The sequence below is a fragment of the Pygoscelis adeliae genome, unplaced genomic scaffold (assembly GCF_000699105.1).
Source record: "Pygoscelis adeliae isolate BGI_AS28 unplaced genomic scaffold, ASM69910v1 Scaffold30, whole genome shotgun sequence".
NCBI lineage: Eukaryota > Metazoa > Chordata > Aves > Sphenisciformes > Spheniscidae > Pygoscelis > Pygoscelis adeliae.
In genome coordinates, this window is record NW_008823915.1 from 2,069,768 (window position 1) to 2,078,873 (window position 9,106).

Sequence of the window (9,106 nt, forward strand, 5' to 3'; positions counted from 1 at the left end):
CAAGATTTTCTAAAAATTAATGGCTATTGACTGAGGAATCTGCACAGCCACAAATTTTATATGGGCAAAGAGCACACAGGGACAGCCTCAAGTTGAAGCAAGAAAAACTGAGGCCGTATTTTGATATGTCCAGTTAGCACTGCTGCTTGGGCAAGAATGCTACCTGGGGACTTCGCAACACTCCTTCAAAAGGGACCTTTTCTCCAAGGTTTTCTTCAAATCAGGTCAATCATTGATCAAGGTGCCAGTGCAACCCTACAAACAGTTGCAGTTTTCCTGCATATTTGGGGAAAAATGGAATTGCTTCACAAACTGGAACTGGGACCCCATTTTCCTGGGGTGGTACCGCAGCCACCAACCTGCTATCAGCACGCAAGACTGAAAAGAGAAGAAATCACATCAACCCCACCATCAGCCTGTGGACTAGTAAGGGAAAAAAACATCCTTTCTATTTTGTCAGCAGCTTAGTACTTTCTAAGTCAGAAGTCCATCCTCTGAGCAGACACAAAATGCAATCCAATAACATTAAGCCTTTAAGTGGCTTTCACTCACAATTAACAGGTAATATTATAGGTACAGAAGTTGCTATCAGCAACACTCAACTCATTTCACTGGTTTGCTTTAGGTACAATGGCTGTTTTACCAAGCTCACAGTTTTTTAAGTTTTTTTTCAAGCTCACTGTTTACTACCTGACAAATCTATTAAAGCTCTCAGAAACATCTGTTTCAGATACAAGCCGGAACTTGATTCTACTGGCTAGATTTGTGTGTTAAAATGCATAAGATGTTTCAGTTGAAAAAAAAATCTAAGGAACGTCTATAATTACTGAGACACATTTTGGCCACAAGCTCTGGTCTTTTAAAACTATCTAATAAATATCTAGACAAAAAGCTGTTTTTCAGAGACTTGAAAGATCTAAACTGACATGTTTTCCAGACTTTGCTCAACCTCAGCATTTACACGAAAATGCCATTTTAAGGTTTGTCCCTTACTCACGAGCACTTGAGTTAAGATTTGCAGGCAATGTTAAATTCCTACATTTCCATTACAGAGTTCTGTCGGCTTGTACCACATGGCAATCTGTCTCACCAAGATGTTTTGCTGGTTTGGATAGAGATAAACTGATTCTTAGCATCCCAAGTTGAGTCTAAGCAATAACTGCATTCAGGTCTGCCCATCTAATCTTTCCTACAGACAGAAAAAAATTAAAGATTTGGACTGTCACTGCAATTTATAGCTTTGGGGCTGCTGCTTGCTTCGGTTTTTTATTAACTTTGGAGACCTAAACCTTGGAAAAAAGATATACCACTGATCCTTCCTATACACAGATATTTTATTTTGAAATGGTCTACTGTTTGATCAGAGATGTTTAGGAAGAAAAGTATCGTTTCCTTGCAAGGTAATTCTGTTGCTACTGTAGGTTTGAAACAGCCTTTTTAACCTAGAAATTGGCTGAAAATTTTGAGAACCAAAGAACACAATGGAAATTTAACGCAAGCAGATTTAAGTACAAGGAATTAGGTTCTCCTTAAATAAACTTGGAACAGGAATTTAACAGCAGTGCTCCACCATGCAACAGCAACATTACATCAAGATGATAAAACTTCACCTGCCACAAGCAAGAAAACATTCCACAGGCAGCTACTACAGCTAGCTAATTTCAGTGCCAGTAACTGTGTTTTAAAAAAATTAACAGGTTGACTGAATAATTAATGCTGATTTTCTCTAATTCTTGAAATATTAAAGATGATCCAGGACTGTATGCAAGCTACCTTTTAAGTACAGTGGTAAACAGGATGACTCAGGTGGCTACACTACCAGTCTGTTTGATATTAATCATTGGCTAAAGCAGACAACACTGATTAAAGGACACTGACATAATTAAGGCCAGCCAGCACGGATTTATGGAAGACATTCAATCAAAATATACTTTTGTAAGATTAGAAATTTCATTGCTCAAGCAAGTAGGTGAAATAAAATTTAACTTCTGCAGGACATTTCAATTAAGTAGAATGCTAAAAAGAACAAAATCATTCAGAACCACAAGAAGAGTCTCAAATTATCACAACCTATTTTTTCTTTTAACCTTCTCTTCTAAAGAATCTACAACAACTCATCTCAGAAGGCAAAATATTCTCAAAACAGAGTAAAAGGTAAGGAGCTATCCTCTACTTCTATAGAATCTGTAACATTGGCCCACATAACTTCTAAAACCTGAGGATGACAAACATGGATATGGTAAATAATGGAAGTGACACGTCATCAATAATACCATTATGAATTATTCAATTACTCAGTCCAGTATAGCAGGTTGCATTCAATAAAGCCAAGCATACAATCAAAAGACTCACAAGAAGAAAACATAGGTGATATACAACAAATGCAAGACTATTCTGGAAAAACACAGTCCTGAAACCAATCTGAGATTTATGACATTAATCAGCTGAAAAGGAACATATGATACAATATTGACTAGAAGAGCTAACAGAAAACACTGAATACAGAAATAAGGAAAATTAGAGTAAATATAGAGTGGATTTTATCACTGCAGGGATACTGTGTCCTGTTCTGTTGTCTGTAAGGCAAGAAAGCTGATAAATCAGGTGTTCAAAAATTGATAGAACATGACAGATATGCCTTACAGTGGGGAAGAAAAACCACACCAAAGCTCTATTTATTGAGCTCTGAGAAAAATTTAAGTATCTTGTTCAGTCTGTAAATGATCATGCAGGTAAAAAGGGCTGAAGACCCAAGTTTATTCAGTGAAGGGGCTGAGGCAAGACATTCAGAGATAAACAACAGAGTAAGTTGTTTTCAGGTCAACACTAAATGATTTTCTAAAAAGTATGTTCTAGTTTAAACAGAAAATTAATCAGAAAAAAAAAATCCATTAGTCACATTACACAAGATGCCAGACGAGTCACAGTAGTCCCTTCTGGCTTACCAAGCCTTTATCCTGATGAAGGCGGTAAATTTTTCAAGGCCTATCTACCCACATGCCAAGAGGAAGTTTTTCCTAAGGGAACAATGTCTAAACCATCCACTTCTCCAGAAACTATGCCTCTATTATTACAGTTACATTTTTAGATCTCCTAAAGTCTTATAACCTTCTTGTCTCAAATCATTGCAAAAGTGTTCCAATCTCTCAGCAGTTTCTGGTCAAAAATGGTCCGTGACATTCTCAAATGGCAGGACCAAACTGACTGCCCTCTGCTCACTCCATACAGATCCATCTAAAGCTTCACGGAGTGCTGCAGCTTGCAACATGCTGCTCCGCAGTCAAGAATGACAAACACCAGAAGTAGGCACTGAAGCTCTTCTGGGATAGGATTACTAAGGAGACCTGCACACCTAACAAAATTCAAGAAAAATAAAGAAGCATTAAATATCACAATTCCAGATATTTCCTCCTTTCCTATCTACTATTGTGAACTTGGTGGTTAGAGGTAGGTTAGTGAGCTACCCACTTCTTGCTTCACCTGAACATGAACAAACGTGAAAGCTTTTCCCAGTTTCCCCACCAGAAAGCAGTGTGACCTCCACCTTTATTACAAGACTTGGAGCCAAGGCAGACACCAGCAATTAAGCTCCAAGCAAAGTCAGGGGACCACACCCTTGGCTCTGCCACTGGCTGGAACACAAACCACTTCTCATTCCAAATCCTGTCCCAAAATCCTGCCAGCACTCTTGTTTTCCAGCTGAAAAATCACTTCCACATCTGTCTACCTTGTACATCAAAAATTTGCTGGTAGGTAAATATTTAGCCTGTGCCATTCCACAAGATGTTACAGATCAGGATGCTGAGTCTGTCTACCTGCTCCTCAACAAGGACAGTAGCCAGACTACATGAATACAACCAAAACCACATTGCAGCACCTCTCTCCCACTCGTCACACACATTATACAGACCATACATATATTCAAAGTGGCAGAACAAAGCTTCAGACTACATTCACTGAAAACATTCATTGAATTAACAGATATGGGTTGTTGTGGGGTTTTTTTGTTTTGTTTTTAAATGTCATTTACATAAGCAGCTTCTTCAGGCTTTGTAGAAATTCTCTCCCCCCACCCCTTCTTTAGGTTTCCTACTCATGCAGTTCTGAGATGTCCTATACTTCAGGAAACAAATATTCAACAGCGAGAAGGTGTCTAATAAGAAGTCCTAACAGAGAGAATTAGTATGTGTATCAGATTGCATATGTTCATCAACCAGGAAGTCAGAAGGTAACTTGTTACTACATAAGAATTATAACACTTTTTAATAGCTTATCACTTTTCTTCTCTTTATGTTAATATTGCTAAAGATACTCACTTGTTTTGATCTAAGAACCATATCTTTGTACACTGACTTGTGATGTTATCCTGATCCTGCCTTAGTACTCTTAAAGCCTAGTATAACATAAATAGAGAAAATTACATATACAGATGATTCAGCATTAACTAAGCCTAATGTAAAAGCTTCCACCGGTTTTAATGGTAGCTGAACTGGGCCTCCGATTTATTAAATCAAGTTATTAGATGCTTTTACTTAAAAACCTTGCCATATGCTACTTCCATGATCAACCTCATTCACTTTCCATCACACACACTATTCAGTCTAACACTGACGTCAGCCCTGCTTTGAGCAGGAGGCTGGAGCAGACAACCACCAAAGGCTGGTCTCTTCCAACCTAAATCATCCTCAGATTCTACTGTACGTGGCTGAAGAAAAATCAGTTTATATATCCATTACTTGCCAGTCATACCAACTCCTTGACACATGGCGTTCTGACTCTAAGTCTGAAGTTACATAAATTCAGCTATCCATTCATCATCATAAAACTTCACCCAAAGTAATCTTCACACTGTACAAAGTGCATCTTTTCCTTCTGTTTCTTCCAATCTGAACTGACACACTATCACACACAGACCACAAATCTGCTTTTACCCAATCTGATCTAGACATGGACATCTATAGCCTCTGAATCTCCCAGTCACACAAACCAGTATCTTTATCATAAAATACTATCAACAGAATGCAAAGTGTTTCAATTTGTTGCCAGTGACAGGAGGAAAAAAGAAAAGTATTTCATAATAACCACAACTTGAAACAAGTATTTCTCTACTGAATAAAAAGGACCAAATACCCAGTAACAAAACATTACCTTCACAAAGTGCAACGCATCATGCTTACTTTCACTGTAATAACAGCTATTTAACATACAAAAATAATTTTGTAACTGGTTTATTTTCCTAACATGTTATATGTAAGCTCATTTTTCTGTTTATAATGACAAATTACATATACAAGAGCCACTGTTGAAGGCATCAAGTAATCATTCTTTTTTGCCTAGATTTTTTAAAACATACGGCCAAAAGATAGAAAATCGTAACACACAGCTTTAGTAATCAGCTGAGGGAATCAAAAAACAGTAAGTGATCCAAAAAGTATTGTCAACAAGACAAATTTTCTACATGTCCATCAAAACTTTTCATTGACCTATAGACTATACTACCTCTCCAGAGCTCCTGATATCCCTTCTGCTTTTCTCCACAATCCTGAAGTCTACGTATCCAGCTTCTACATATTACAAGCTTTAAGGATTGCAGGAGAGGCTCACTCCTGAAAACACACACTTTGATTTCATGCTTGCCAAAAACCTCAGATGCATGAAAACAATTCTGTGCATCCTTTCCATACAAAAAAAAAAAAGCAAGAGGGACATAAAAATTTTAATGGCAGCCTAGTTTCCCACATAGACATCAAGCTATCGCTACAGTTTCTATATTCAAGGAATGTTTAACCACCTTTAGAGAGAACGGACTGACAGCCCTCCCTCTGCAAAAAAGAGAAGTGGACGCATTTTGTAATCAACACACTGTGGCAATCTCAGCTACTAACAAAGCAATGTAAAGACCTCAGTCTGCTACAATCCCCTGCTACCATCTGAGCTAAAAATGAAAAAATAATGGTATTAAACATCACTAGGATGAACTACATGGTTATATATATACACACACACTACCACCAACCACAAGAGGGCCAATGTTGTATAGACCTTACAATTTGAAGCACTTAATTCTTCTTGGTTCCATCCATAACTTAGGTACACCTTGAGCAAACTTTTTAAGTTTTCTCAGTTCTGACAATTTTCAAACCAGATCATTTGTGCAACCAAAAAAATGTTCAGGAATTGACTGCAAGAGAGGAAAGGAGAGACTAAGCTGGGCTGAAAACTGACTTTGCTCCTGTAAAAGCAAATACCATCCCCCCTGCAGAATTTCACACACCTAGGTTTTCAAATGTCACTCAATGAATTAAAATAAATTGATGAGAAAACCATACAAAGAAACCGAGTCCCTTTCAACAGAAATGCTTCTTCAACAACAAAGAGGAGACAGGTTTCTCCTTACCAAAGCATCCAATGGATCTCTAGCAAGCTATGTAGGAAGGAGAAGGCAGATCAGGCCTGTGCTTTTATGCGTGCACGGAAATTTTATTGTTCTGCCCCTTAGCTCTGTCAATCTATAATGATGAATTAAATACAGCTTATCTCCACTCATCTTTGAGCAGAAGCACTGAGAGAAAGAAAAAAAAAAACAACACAGAAAAATGAGGAAAAAAAATGCTAGGAAAATGAATTTTTTTCTAAATCAGACTATGAGAGGATTTAACATCGTACCTTAAAAAGCCCTAAGAAGGAATTTTGAAGACCTCAGTGAAAGAATAAGAAACATAAATTTGACAGTTACTTGAACTTACAAGATCAGACAAAAGCAGGCAGAATCAAATTTCATATTCTTGGTATTTCAAACAAAAAAAAGAATATAAAGAGCTGGATGCCTGAACTACTTTAAAGGAGGGGGAAGAGGGGAAGGAAAAGACCATGGTCCAGGTACCTAGCTCATCTTCATCAATTACTGTGAACCAATGTTTCCCTTGTATGTTTAAATAATTAGAAAGATCTTTCAGCAGAGGCCTGTAGTAGCAAACCACCTCTTCAGCCAGTCAGCTGCCCCAATGAGATGTTCCATATGACTTTGACATCTAGTTTGTTTTTAAATGAAGTATCTGTAGATCTTAAAAGAGCTGCCAACTTTTTTCTTACATTCAGGTATAAGAAACTCCAGTTTATGATATAGGTCCATTTAGACAACTGGCCTTAGGAGACAGCATGCATAGAAGAGATGCAATGGTACTTAGTCTGAATCCCTTAAAAAAAACCCAAAACCTTCTTTACGCTCCCCTTTTACACACAGTCTTTTCCTCAATCAAGGAGTAAAACAGTTGGGAAAATTAAGTTGTAAAACCCTCAACTCTCTATTTACTAGCACTTTTTTTCCCCCACTTACATCAGCATAAAGATCATATTTTTCATTTACTGTTTTAGGAAGGCAAGAAAAAACACTAAAAGGAGTATCTGAGGATATTTTACAGTCCTCTTAAGATCAACATCTGTAATGAAAAGAGGATCTGCAAGAGTCCAAGTTTTTACCGTCATATCAAATTATTTTTGTAAGCACCCTGTGAAAAAAATCACTGCAACGTGACTACTTTGCATTTTAGTTCTATGCTCTTCCTTTAAAAAACAGGCTCAAGAAACCATTCAGAAAAGGTCCTAAAAGAAATACAGTGACCAGGTACCCCCATACATGTTCATGTATCCAGGGACTGGGAGAGCCTGAGCAGCTCTTAAAATCATTAAGAAAACCTAGTATTTATAACACAATATTGTCAGATATTGAAAGGGGCTATCAAAGCCTCAACACAAGAAGTGGGTCTTGCTGGAAGTGACATTCAACTTCCACGGATAAATCTCTAACTTCTTAACATAGCTGACCATTAGATAGAATCTTTTTTTTTTTTTAATCACATATTCAGTGAGAAATTAACACTGACGCACAAGACCATTAACATCAGTTAACCTGCAGAACTATGTGAGCCTGGGGAGCGAAGCGTGTGCAGAAGGGGCAACGGATACTGCAACATTTCTGTTGATACTCCCAGGACAGATTAAGGCACACGTTTTACCTCAGCATCAGTTAACTGTTCAAAGGATGCATATTCCAGTGAATGGCAAGAATACCAATACCTCATAACACTAAAGCTCTTATGTATTGGAGCCAACACCCAGTAACAGAGCTCAAAAATACCAGAACAAAGCTTTTGCTGGTGACAACTGCAACCCATTTTGTTTACAAAAGTTCCCAATTATCACACTGTGCATCTACCAAATGTTCTATTCACAAAGCAGCAAAGTAATTTGTGTTTATTAAAAAGTTTCTTAAGAACAAAAGCAACCAGCAGTTATGGGAAAAGGAAAAAAAAATTCACACGTACTTTCCAGGAACTTGCCCAAGTCAGCTCCTGAAGCAAGAAAATAGAATGAGCAGCAAGAAGTTAGACAGAAGAACATAATCAGAATTCAGAAGTTCTTTCCCCTCCCACCCAAGAAAACAGACACTTAAGAATTACAGTAAGAGGTAAAGCATTACAGCAGCAAACCAAGAACATTGACCTGAAGGTTACTGGGGAAAATGTAGGTTTTATTCCAGAAGTACTACTTGGCAACATCTCCTTTTGGCCTACAATTTGTCCCACTTCAAAGTGCAATTACACAGAGTTGAAAGAGCGGAGACTGCTTTGTTGACACTGAAACTACTTGTCTTGGATCAATACCAAACATACACAATCCTGATCGATGTTCTCTTCAGCCTGCCAAGGCCTCTCCAGTCAAACACTGCTGGTCATTGCTGCTCCCAACACCCTGCTGCCTGCGGGGGGGAAAGGCTCGCGTGCTCGACAAGCTCCCTCCTTCCTCTGCCTGTATAACCTGACAGGGCCGGACGTGCTCGGAGCGAGGCACACACGGGCTTCAGTGAGGGCGCACCTGCCCGCGGCGCTGCCGGAACACAGGCCCACTCCCACTGGGCTGGGAGGGGACGAGCGAGCTCACAAGGGTCAGTGTGAGGGGAGGCGGCGCCGGGGACGCAGCTGCCAGCCCCGCAGGGCGTGAGGAGCCCCGGGCGCCCCGCCGTCGCCTGACAGGGACCGTCTCCCCCTGCCGGGACCTGCTGCCAAGGAGCCGCATGGAAAGGGAAAGGCCCCCACCCCCCAGCGGG

At 39.2% G+C, this 9,106-nt stretch overlaps 1 protein-coding gene across 1 annotated transcript in view; it reads right to left on the minus strand.

Annotated features, from left to right (window-relative positions):
* The window catches only part of GIGYF2 (GRB10 interacting GYF protein 2), a 78,905-nt gene extending 70,551 nt beyond the window's left edge, over nucleotides 1-8,354 (minus strand). The window contains 1 exon segment of the mRNA XM_009319182.1: nucleotides 8,325-8,354. The gene's annotated coding sequence lies outside the window, so the exon portion shown is untranslated.
* Between the last annotated feature and the right edge of the window lie 752 nt (nucleotides 8,355-9,106).